Raw genomic sequence first — 9,852 nt, forward strand, 5'->3', positions numbered from 1 at the left:
AAGAGTGGAAGACCACAAAAAGTTATATTCTCCTAGGTGCTTTCTCTGGGTTCTCAGCTTTCCTTTTACCTTGGGAAGGTAAAAGGAAAATGAAAGAGCTGAGAAAGCCTTGTGGTGAGGCAGAAAGCACTAATGCTGTGTGAGCTGTGCCCCAAGTCTAGAAGAAACTTCATTGGGACTAAAAAGGTGGGGAATGGAAGGAACAAAGGGAGAAGGGAAATGAACAGAAATCCAAGCAGAGACAAAAGGAAATGTAGGTTATGGCTTTGTTCTGTTAGGAATTGATGGCCAAATAGTCTTGTCTGCACCCAGTCAGAGACACTAGACAAGACTGCATGGGCTTCTCTGGCTTCCCTCTTGTTACATGATTTAGTGCGTGCTACTTACAGTGCTGCCTCGTGCTGTGCCTGCCAGCACCTCCCCTGGACATGGCCCAGTTGTGTTTGACACATCCCAGCTCTCCCTAAACACAGCCAGGAAGTACTGAGGACACAGGCTCTCTGTTACAGCACTTGGGAAGAGATGGATTTACAATTATTTAGGTTGATGCTTGTCAGAGCTGTATTTAAAAAAAAAAAACTTGGCATTTTTCAGTAATTTTCTTTGGCTTCATCAAAAGGACTGAATTTTCCTAACTCTCACTGTATAGAGCCTTTTGTGTTCAACACAAATACGACTATTACAAGCAGAGAGAGGCTAAGAGACAATAATAATCTTTGCTTCTATTGTCAACATTTTGGAGCCAATTATTGACTGGATTAAAAAATACAGGAGGTTGTAGCAAGTTGGTTGTTGGTGTTTTCTCCCAAGTTACAAGCAATAGGACTAGAGAATACTGCCTCATGTTGTGCCAAGGAAGGACTAAATTGGATATTAAGAAAAATTTCTTCATGGAAAGGCTTGTCAAGCATTGGAACAAGCTGCCCACGGAAGTGGTAGAGTCACCATCCCTGAAGGTATTTAAAAGAGCTGTAGAGGTAGTGCTTAGGGACATGGTTTAGTGGGATTTTGCAGTGTTAGGATAATGGTTGGACTCAATCTTAGAGGTCTTTTCCAACCCAAACAATTCTGTGATTCTATTACTGTGGCCATATACAACCTCAAAATGTTTTGGATTCAAAGATGCAACAATTCAATTCATTTCTGTATTAGCTTATGTGCTTTGTTGTAGTGATCTGAGAAATGTTATATTATTCTGAACTCATTGTTTGAAAGTGTAAACTTCAGCCTCTGAACAAAACATCTCCTTTTGCTTATACTTGCTATTAAAGAAGTTAATGTCAATATTTCTGAAGGATGTCATCTGAAAGATCTGATTTCCTGATGTACTTAGGTTGCTGGATATTGTCAATGCTCAGCTCCTGAACTTTTTTTAATTTGATTTCTGTGCCCAAATAAAAGATTTGGTTTCAAATTTGTTGGTCCAATTTGGAGGAAAAAAATGGCTGTGTAATACTCCTACATGAAACAAACTCCTGGCTCTGTTGATAAGAAAGGTACAGTACAGATCTACAGTGGATAGCACTGGCACCATGGAAAAGCAGAGCAAGCTGCCAGCAGGGAGAAAGCTTGTACAACCAACGCCTTTACTGAATAGGCTTTATTTTGGAATATTTAATTGAAAATACTGATTTATCACACAAATGCAAATAAACTACAGTCTTTTAAAAGAAAGTGGAGTTACTTTTCCTTTCAAAAGGAAAAGAAATTGCTTTCACGGTAAGAATTCATACCAGTAAAGTTGATTTATAAATTATAGTCTGAAATACGAACTTGCAGTTACTGTGTACAAAAATTCAGTGCTTCATCTTGCAGTGCTTTTTCAAGTTTACCTTCTGTGGAAGTCACTGGAAGGTGATCTTGAGAGAGAACTGTGCGATGCCTTAATACTGTTCAGGTTGTTCCCTAATACTGACTTTGCTGACACGTGGGTTTCTCCTCCTCATAAAAGAAGTAGTTTCTCCTCATCTGTCACTGAAATTGTAAAGTGGTTTCTGTGAACTCTGTAACAGAAGCTTTGACTGGTACTGTGTCACAAATGCAGAGGGTTTTATTTTCCCCACAGACTGTTTACTTGGCTTGCATGTTCTCTATCAGCATATCCAAACCAGCAGGCCTTCCCTGCTTCAGTACTCTCTGTTGTGTGCACTGGTTCAGTTGACAACACTTTATGTTCTACCATGCCAGCTCTGAGTTAGTCACTACCCTCCAAAAGACCAAGGTTTTCACCAGTGTGTAGTTTACAACTGGAATTGTAGAAATGTTCATATTGTAAATTACAGTAAGATGCAGGTCACGGTGCAAGTAAATTGTAATTTTTCACAATGTGATGTTTTTAATCAGAGGGTTTTTTCTTAACATTCTGAAGGTTGGCATTTGTGTGGACCAATCTGCAGTGTCATTTTAAAACCTATCTTTCAGCTTAAAATTTTCATGAGTATACATCAAATCATGTATTTTGATGTATATGTCAGTGAAACTTGGGTGAAAACTATATACAGTCATTTTTGTATTTTTTTCTATGTTGTGAAGAATAAAATTGTAATTTTATAAGTCTGATTCACTAAGATTATTCTAAGTTAAATGTATTTTTTGTATATTTAGGAATCTGGTATTACCTGGAGCTCTGAAAGACTAAGCGTAGATTTTTTTATGCATGGTTGAAAGATATTTCAACTTGATAATGCAGTGAAATGGTTTGTATGCTAAAATACTAGTCCATGTTTTTGCCTTGTGAAATTGATTCTGTGCTCTCTGCCTGGATTTGGCCTACTGATCAGTGATACTAATTGCTATAATCCAAATAAAATAATTCTGAACAAAATATGTTGTATTGTTACTGTTTAAGGAACAAAAGCAGATACTTTACAAATGTAAGTTAGGTCTGTATTTTTATTAATTTGTATACAATGTGTACCTTTTAATTTACAAGTTCTTTTAGCATATGTAAGTCTGGAGCTCAGACAAAAGAATAAAGAAACTTCATACTGTTACTAATGCTCTGCTTTCCACGTTTAAAAGAAGTGCTCATAACAACACCTTAACTGACTATGTCAACACTCACAACTTCCTGAAGGATCCTCAATTGAATGTGAGCTCTTTGTTCTCCTGCTGTTGTCTGCACTCTGGATGCTGATGGTTTCCTTCAAAAACAAAACTGAGTATTATAAATTTAGTGGAACGCTTAACTAATGCAACAGAATACTTCAGAGTTCATTTACTAAATATAATATGTCTGCTACCACGGCAACGTTTTTAGCATTTTTAACACTTCCTGAGAGATTTTAAAAACTGTATCTAGATGGTATGAATGCTCATAAATAACAAGTTAGAATCCTCTAATAGGAACTGAGTGGTAGCTGCAGAGGGAATGCTATCATTCTCAGCATATGCTTGTCATAAGATTGCACAACTACAGGGATTTTTTTGTTGGCTGAAGACAGGATGAAATGGTGTTGTCATGCCCAGCATCAGCACATGCCCTACTCATGATGGCTGTGACTTAGCACTTGCTGTGTAATTAAAATCTTGGAAATGCTGCGCTGTGGAGAGGTGCTGAGCTCTCTTTGTGCCTTACAGTAACTATCACTGGCTATTTGTTTCCTCTCTGCATTTTGAAAACAGTATGTGTGGAAACAATTTTAGTTCCCTAGGGTAACATTAAAAAGTTGGAAAAGCTGAGGATTCTGTGGTTGTCAGCAAGTTAATGTTATGAAAGTGTGTAAGGCTCATCTTAAAGCATTGGCAGTTCTTGACATAAGACTAGAGGAGGGATCTGTGCTGGGGTGCTGAATATAAAATAAAAAGGTGTGAATATCTGTGTGATTCAGTTTCATGTGATGAGAACTGAGCGTTTCTACAGTTGGGAGCGATTGATTCAAGCCACCCAACTGCCTGGAACTTCCATTCAATACCAAGTAGCTTTAAAATTCTGCTTCCTGTCTCTTAAATTTGTACTCTTCCACAGTTGTCGGAAGACTTACAGTAGTAAGGTAATTAATAAAGCTTCTTTGGTGTTTTCTGAAGGCTGCCTTTGAAGTAGTTGCAATTTCAAATGTGGATGAAAAATTTGTAACTCCTTCAATACTGTTGATCACTAATTTCCAGAATAACATTTTCCTTTACAGATGTGAAAGACCCTAAAGCCCTTTTTATGGCCTCACAAGTTGGCTTGGGCGTTAGTGTTGTCAGAGGTTTGTTTTTCTCTTTGATTTGCTGACATGGATAATGTGGTAATATTAAGAGATGTTAGTGTCAGTATTATATCTTAATTTTCCGAATGGTTTAAGTAGATGCATATTATTTCGATCTTCCACTATGAAATCATAATTCACAATATTTAGAAACGTTTCCATGTCTAGTTATACTTGTACAAACTGTGTCACAGCTGCCTCTCTCTAGGTTTGATTTATTCTGTGCAGTTTGTACATAGAAATTTCACTTTATCTTGTACTATATGAGGATGTTATTATTGGGAAGTCCTTTGGTGGAAGTTTTTGCAGAGGCTCATTCACCTGAATTGTGAACACTGAATTTCCTTTTGTCCAGTGTTTTTGACTCCTGCTGCAGACGGTCTCCACAGTCTTCTGTAAACTGTTACCACTTGCAACAAACAAGTGTACATTATAGACTTCAGTACTGACATTTTCTAGTTTGAACACCTGAACTTGCAGGATCATAGCTGCTGTGTAATTACATTCAGCCTCTTGGGCAAGACAGTGGATGAGTCTCACTCTACAGAGATAATCTGAAGAATACATATAAAGGGATACAGGCACTTCAGGTATCTTCTTTAAAATTAAAGTTGATAGCAATGTAAAAATCAGCCCCTTGGGGTTTTTTCTGCATGTAGCATGCCCATACAAAAAAACATCAGTTGTGGAGAATATATAGGAAGTGGAGGACCTTCCAATTAGCCTGACACTAGATTTTCTATGAAATCAGTTTGCCTTTTAAAGGTTTCTTTGGGTAAAATACATCCTCTTCACTAACTGGATAAGAAAAGATAAGGAGTGCTGGTCTTGTCTGCTTAATGACCATCAATAAGAAGATGAGATGGAAGAGGAGAGGTACTGGAGGTTACAGAGCTCTACCACTGTGTTTCCCAAAGAATATTTGGGCATTGACAAAACATGGAACTTTCTTCCTGCTCCCTTTGGAATCCAGTAGTAATTGTTTTTCTTTGGGACAAGGTTGGTGGTGTTTGGTTTTGGGAGGAATTTTCTGTTTGTTTATTAAGGCAGAACAGCAGCACTTAATGGAGATGCTGCAATGTTTAGTCTAGTGTGCTGATGACATGAAGTTTGTTTTATTTTCCTCCAGGTGTTTATTACAAGATCATAAGGAAATGGATGCACTGGCTTAGGTGCTTTGTTTTATTCCTCTGTTCCTGTGTATAAACTACTGCTGGGAAAGTTGCTGGTTTGAGAGTATCAAATGAATTTCCTTACCCAGCTTTTTGGTACAATTTAAATTAAGTAAACAAAGCACTTCATTAGCAAGCTGGAACAGTGGAAAAAGCTTTCTTGCATCAGCAAGAAAATGGATGTGAAATTGAAAGTCAGACATTGCTGGTTAGTTTACTTAGTAAGACTGGATACTGTTACTCAGTAAGTAGTTACTTACTAAGATAGTTGATACTGTTAGAGCCCTTTACCAGAAGCAAACTGTGCAGTCTGAAAATGCTGAATTATTCCTCAAAAAGTATTGTCAAGTCGGACAATGTGTGGAAACCTGCTCTAGGCTTACAGGTGTGTTCAAACAAGGGGCAGATGTAAGCATTCATGGGCTACTGTGCTCCAGGTTCCTGGGGATGCATAGCTGCAGATGAGGCATACCGGGTATTGAAGAAAAAAACCTGCTGACAGAAAGATGTAAAACTCCTACTGTTGTGCTCTGAGCTTCATACAGGCTCCAGGAGTCCACTCAGTACAGATATTTCAGTGCTGTTCATTGCCTTGCTGCTATCTAAAGGTGACCAGGTAAATCTGCTACAGTTGACAAATGAGCTGCTGTGTTCACATTCTGTGTCAAGAACTGGAATTCTTGGCTGCTTTTTTCTTAATGTCAGGATTATGTGAAATCCCTGGAATGACCACATGAATTATGTGCGTTACGGTGAATTTCATGATGCAATCCTCCTGTATTGCAAACGTGCACATCTGCACCCCAGCTTTGCTTGGACTAAACAGCATAGACATGCAGATACATTTTTTTTCTACATTTGGGGTGAAATGTGGATGCTGCTGTGAAAAAGCTGATAAATGTGATTCAGTAAGCAAATAATCCCAAAATCAAACAACACCACCCTCGCCCCAAAGAACAACAACTACATGCTGGATTCCAAAGGAAACAGGAAGAAAGTTTCATGTTTTGTCAATGCCTTGTCTTCCTAGGCTTCTGTGTATCCCTAAAAAACCCCAAAAGTCAGTTATGAGTCAGATTGTTTTGGGTTGGGCTTTTTGTTTGTTTTTTAGGTCACTGTGGTTTTGTGTTTATTTTCTCACTTTTGGTTCTATTCATTTTGAATCATCAGATTATTGGGAGAGGGGTGGTGTGGAGCAAGAGAATTTATAACAGCAAGTTGTTCAGTTTGAGCATTTCATGGCTCCAAGCTGGACTGTGTGATTATCTCTGGGTTTCAGAGGGTTGCTTTGGATATTTTACAGTTCTGGATTTGGTGCTTCCATGAATCTTGTAGTGCATGAAGATGATGAAGAGTGAAATGTGACACGGATGTTCTGAGGTCACTATCTAGTTGGTATTCCCCATTTTAAGTAAATAATGGAAAGGAAGAATGCTAATGTTTGTCTACTGCACCTGTTGTAATGATAATAAAGTAAAAAATATTTTATACAAATTATGAGACTACACATGAAACCAGAATTTATGTGAACTCTTTGTATGTTGAAGAAGTTTAAATCTGCCTGAGTAGATCTCTCTTGATTCCCTCATGGCTTCCTGAAGGTTCTTGGGGAGGTAACCTCATTTGAGTGATTTTGTGCAAGCATTCTCTAAATCTTCCATGTGTTTACTTCCATTTAGGTATTATTCTAACCAGATAAATGCTTTCTGAAAAAGAGGCATGGTTCAATTTTAATCTAGAATTTTATTAAAAGATGATTGAAGGTACTGAATGGAATTTTGCCCAACTGCCCCACCCACCCACAAAGGAAAAAAAAAAAAAAAAAAGCTTTTATGATGGGGCAGGTAGAATTTTAGAATTTGTGAAGGCTAGGCTAGACTGGAAGGTGGAACATTAGACCTTCTGGATAATGAATAGTAAGTTTCTGTGTTTTTCTACACAGTACTGTGATATTTGTGTTTGTTGATCTCTTTGAACAAAGCAAGTAAATATTCTCATTTTATGGATTAGAATGCAAAGCACACTTGTATTGATTAAGGTCATAATTTGTACATAGCCATGTTGGTACTGAGATAAAGAAACTCCTCACTTTTACATTCATCCTTCAAAAAATGGCTGGGCTAATTTGTGAATGAAAAAGGTAACTCCTATCTATGATAACTCATTAACAAAGAATAATTGCCTGAATGTTCTTGTAATACATGCTAGGCATTTTTAAATGACTTTACAGCCACCCAGGATATGCAGTGTTTTACTTTTGTGCATAACTTTTTTGGGTGAGACAAACATATTATGTTACTGCCATTTGTAATCAGGTTCCTGAATTAGAAACAAGAGCCAGGGCTTGAAGAAACTGTGAGTTAGAAGGAAAGCTGTAGGTAAGCTGTACGTATTATGGTCTGTATCCTTAACGTTACAATATCCTGCTCGTTGCCTTCATTCTACTACTGTTGTAAGTGATCCAGTAACATCAACACCTAGAAGTGGGCATTAGTTTTAGGATTGTGTGAAGTACCCAATTAGTTGGTGCTATTCTTAGCTTCTAAGACATTTTTAAACTTCTTAACGTCCTTGTTGTTTTCACAAGTTACAGAATTTCTGGAGAATCTCTTCTAAATGCTCCTTTACCTCTCTTTAAACTCAACACCTCATATTTACCTACCTGTTTCTAGAGTTACAAACTTTTGGTTGAAGACTTGTTTTCCCCTGTAGCAAGGACAAATAATTTTTCCCCTCTGGCTAATGAATTTTTTTAAAAAACACCCTAACTTTGGTTAAGCATCAATTCTTATGACATTGCAGGAAAGCAAAACTATTTGTATGTCAAACAAAATGACAGTGAAAAGAAACATGAATGATACTCTAGAACAGAAACTACCATTTTCCTGGTACCTCTATATGTAAACTTTCTGGAGAAGGGGTGGGCTATAGCTTACTGTGCACTGGGGTCCTGCCTAGGATTCAGGCTTCCAGAGGCTATCATTATCCAAAAGCTAAGTAAGACCTTGCTTAGTCCCAGTGGTAAAACATAAAAACCTTAAAATTACTTGGTCTGTTACCTTAGCAATGTTTTATTGATATCCAGAACTAAATGTAGCAAGATGTGGATGTTGAATGTGCTTGGTTCTTATACATGCCTTCATAGTAATTTTCTATGAAGCAGAATTAATTTTAGGGTCACCAAAAATTTTGTGGATCACCTGTCTCCTTTTTCTTGTTTTTAGTGTGAAAAAGTGAGATCTTTTACTTCTGGCTGTGAGAGGAGAGCTCCAAAATGGGACTTTGTGTACAAAACAAAAAGACCTGTCCCAGTTTGCAGCTCACTGAAGAATTGTTTGACTGTCTTTATCCCTTGTGTTCAGGCACTGTGCAGCCAGAATAACCAGCCACACAATTCTTGAGTGTTGTTCTACTCGAGTAGAACAAAAGTAGTGTATGGATAGTGACAGTGTTGTATAGTATCACAAGAAATTATAAATTCCGTCTGAAGGGTGGTATTTATGTATAAAATGTGTAAAATGTCTCCTCGTGGAAAGTAAACTGTGAGTCCAATCTTGATCAGCTGCAGTGTGTAGCATCTGTCAGGAGAATGCCATGTAAGTGAGCCCCACTGTAATAGTTGGGTGCGCTTTTTTAGTGAAAGTCTTTAACTGTGAGTTCCTGATAAGTAAAAGATGCTCTGCGGAAGAAGCTGCTGAAAAATCAGCATATGGTTTTACAAACCACTGAAATGCACAAAGGCCTAAATTGCTGTAGTTAGTAGAGTTACTTGCACGTGTAAAGGACACGTGAAGGGCTTATGTTTGGAAGGTTATCTGGTTTGGGTTTTTTTTTTTCCCGACTGTGTCCAGCAATACTACCTCTCTGCAAACGTTGCTTATCTCTGTCCCTTGATAACCACAGCTTCAGCACTACTACTGCTAAGGACTACTTGTGAGCAGGGATTTTCAGTGTTTGAACAAACATGTAGACAATTACCAGTTTCAGCAACGTAAGCCAAGCAGTTATCTGATTTGACAGTTTGTTTTTAATAAAACGTGCTGCAGAACATCAAGCAATAATATTATTCTTAGTACATAGGATGCTTACCTTCAAAACACTGTAAATCATTAATTGGCTCACTCGCATCTGCGGAAAGACTGGTTCATCTGAAAGAACATTGTGGAAGAGTCTGGAGTTTGAAACTTGCTGGGAACTGCTGTGGTGTCGTAGCCATGTCCCCCCTCCCAGGTTGGGGAATATGCCGTCCGTAAAACGGTGTCACAGCGCTGTCGGGGGAAGGTGAGGGCTGTACCTTATGTGGCTGAAAAAACAAGGCAAACCTACCTGTGTGTGTATTCTACCCTTAATTTCTGTGCTGAGGCAGCTCCGGTAACAGGTGCTGATGTTCAGAGAGGGTTTCCTGGGGCTTGATTTTCCTCTGCTCACCCGTTCGGCCACCGGTGCTCGATGCTGCCGGCTCTGCCATGCCGAGCAGGAGGCAGCTG

General features: G+C 38.3%; 1 long non-coding RNA gene across 1 annotated transcript; it reads right to left on the reverse strand.

Moving 5' to 3' along the window:
* Window positions 1-2,872: 2,872 nt before the first annotated feature.
* On the reverse strand, window positions 2,873-9,846 carry LOC108448153. The gene is made up of 3 exons (XR_001863943.1): window positions 9,692-9,846; window positions 9,455-9,513; window positions 2,873-3,143 (listed from the first exon to the last, which is right to left on the reverse strand). It is a non-coding gene; the product is annotated as an uncharacterized LOC108448153 (long non-coding RNA).
* Between the last annotated feature and the right edge of the window lie 6 nt (window positions 9,847-9,852).

Source organism: Corvus brachyrhynchos, unplaced genomic scaffold (assembly GCF_000691975.1).
Source record: "Corvus brachyrhynchos isolate BGI_N302 unplaced genomic scaffold, ASM69197v1 scaffold126, whole genome shotgun sequence".
Classification (NCBI taxonomy): domain Eukaryota; kingdom Metazoa; phylum Chordata; class Aves; order Passeriformes; family Corvidae; genus Corvus; species Corvus brachyrhynchos.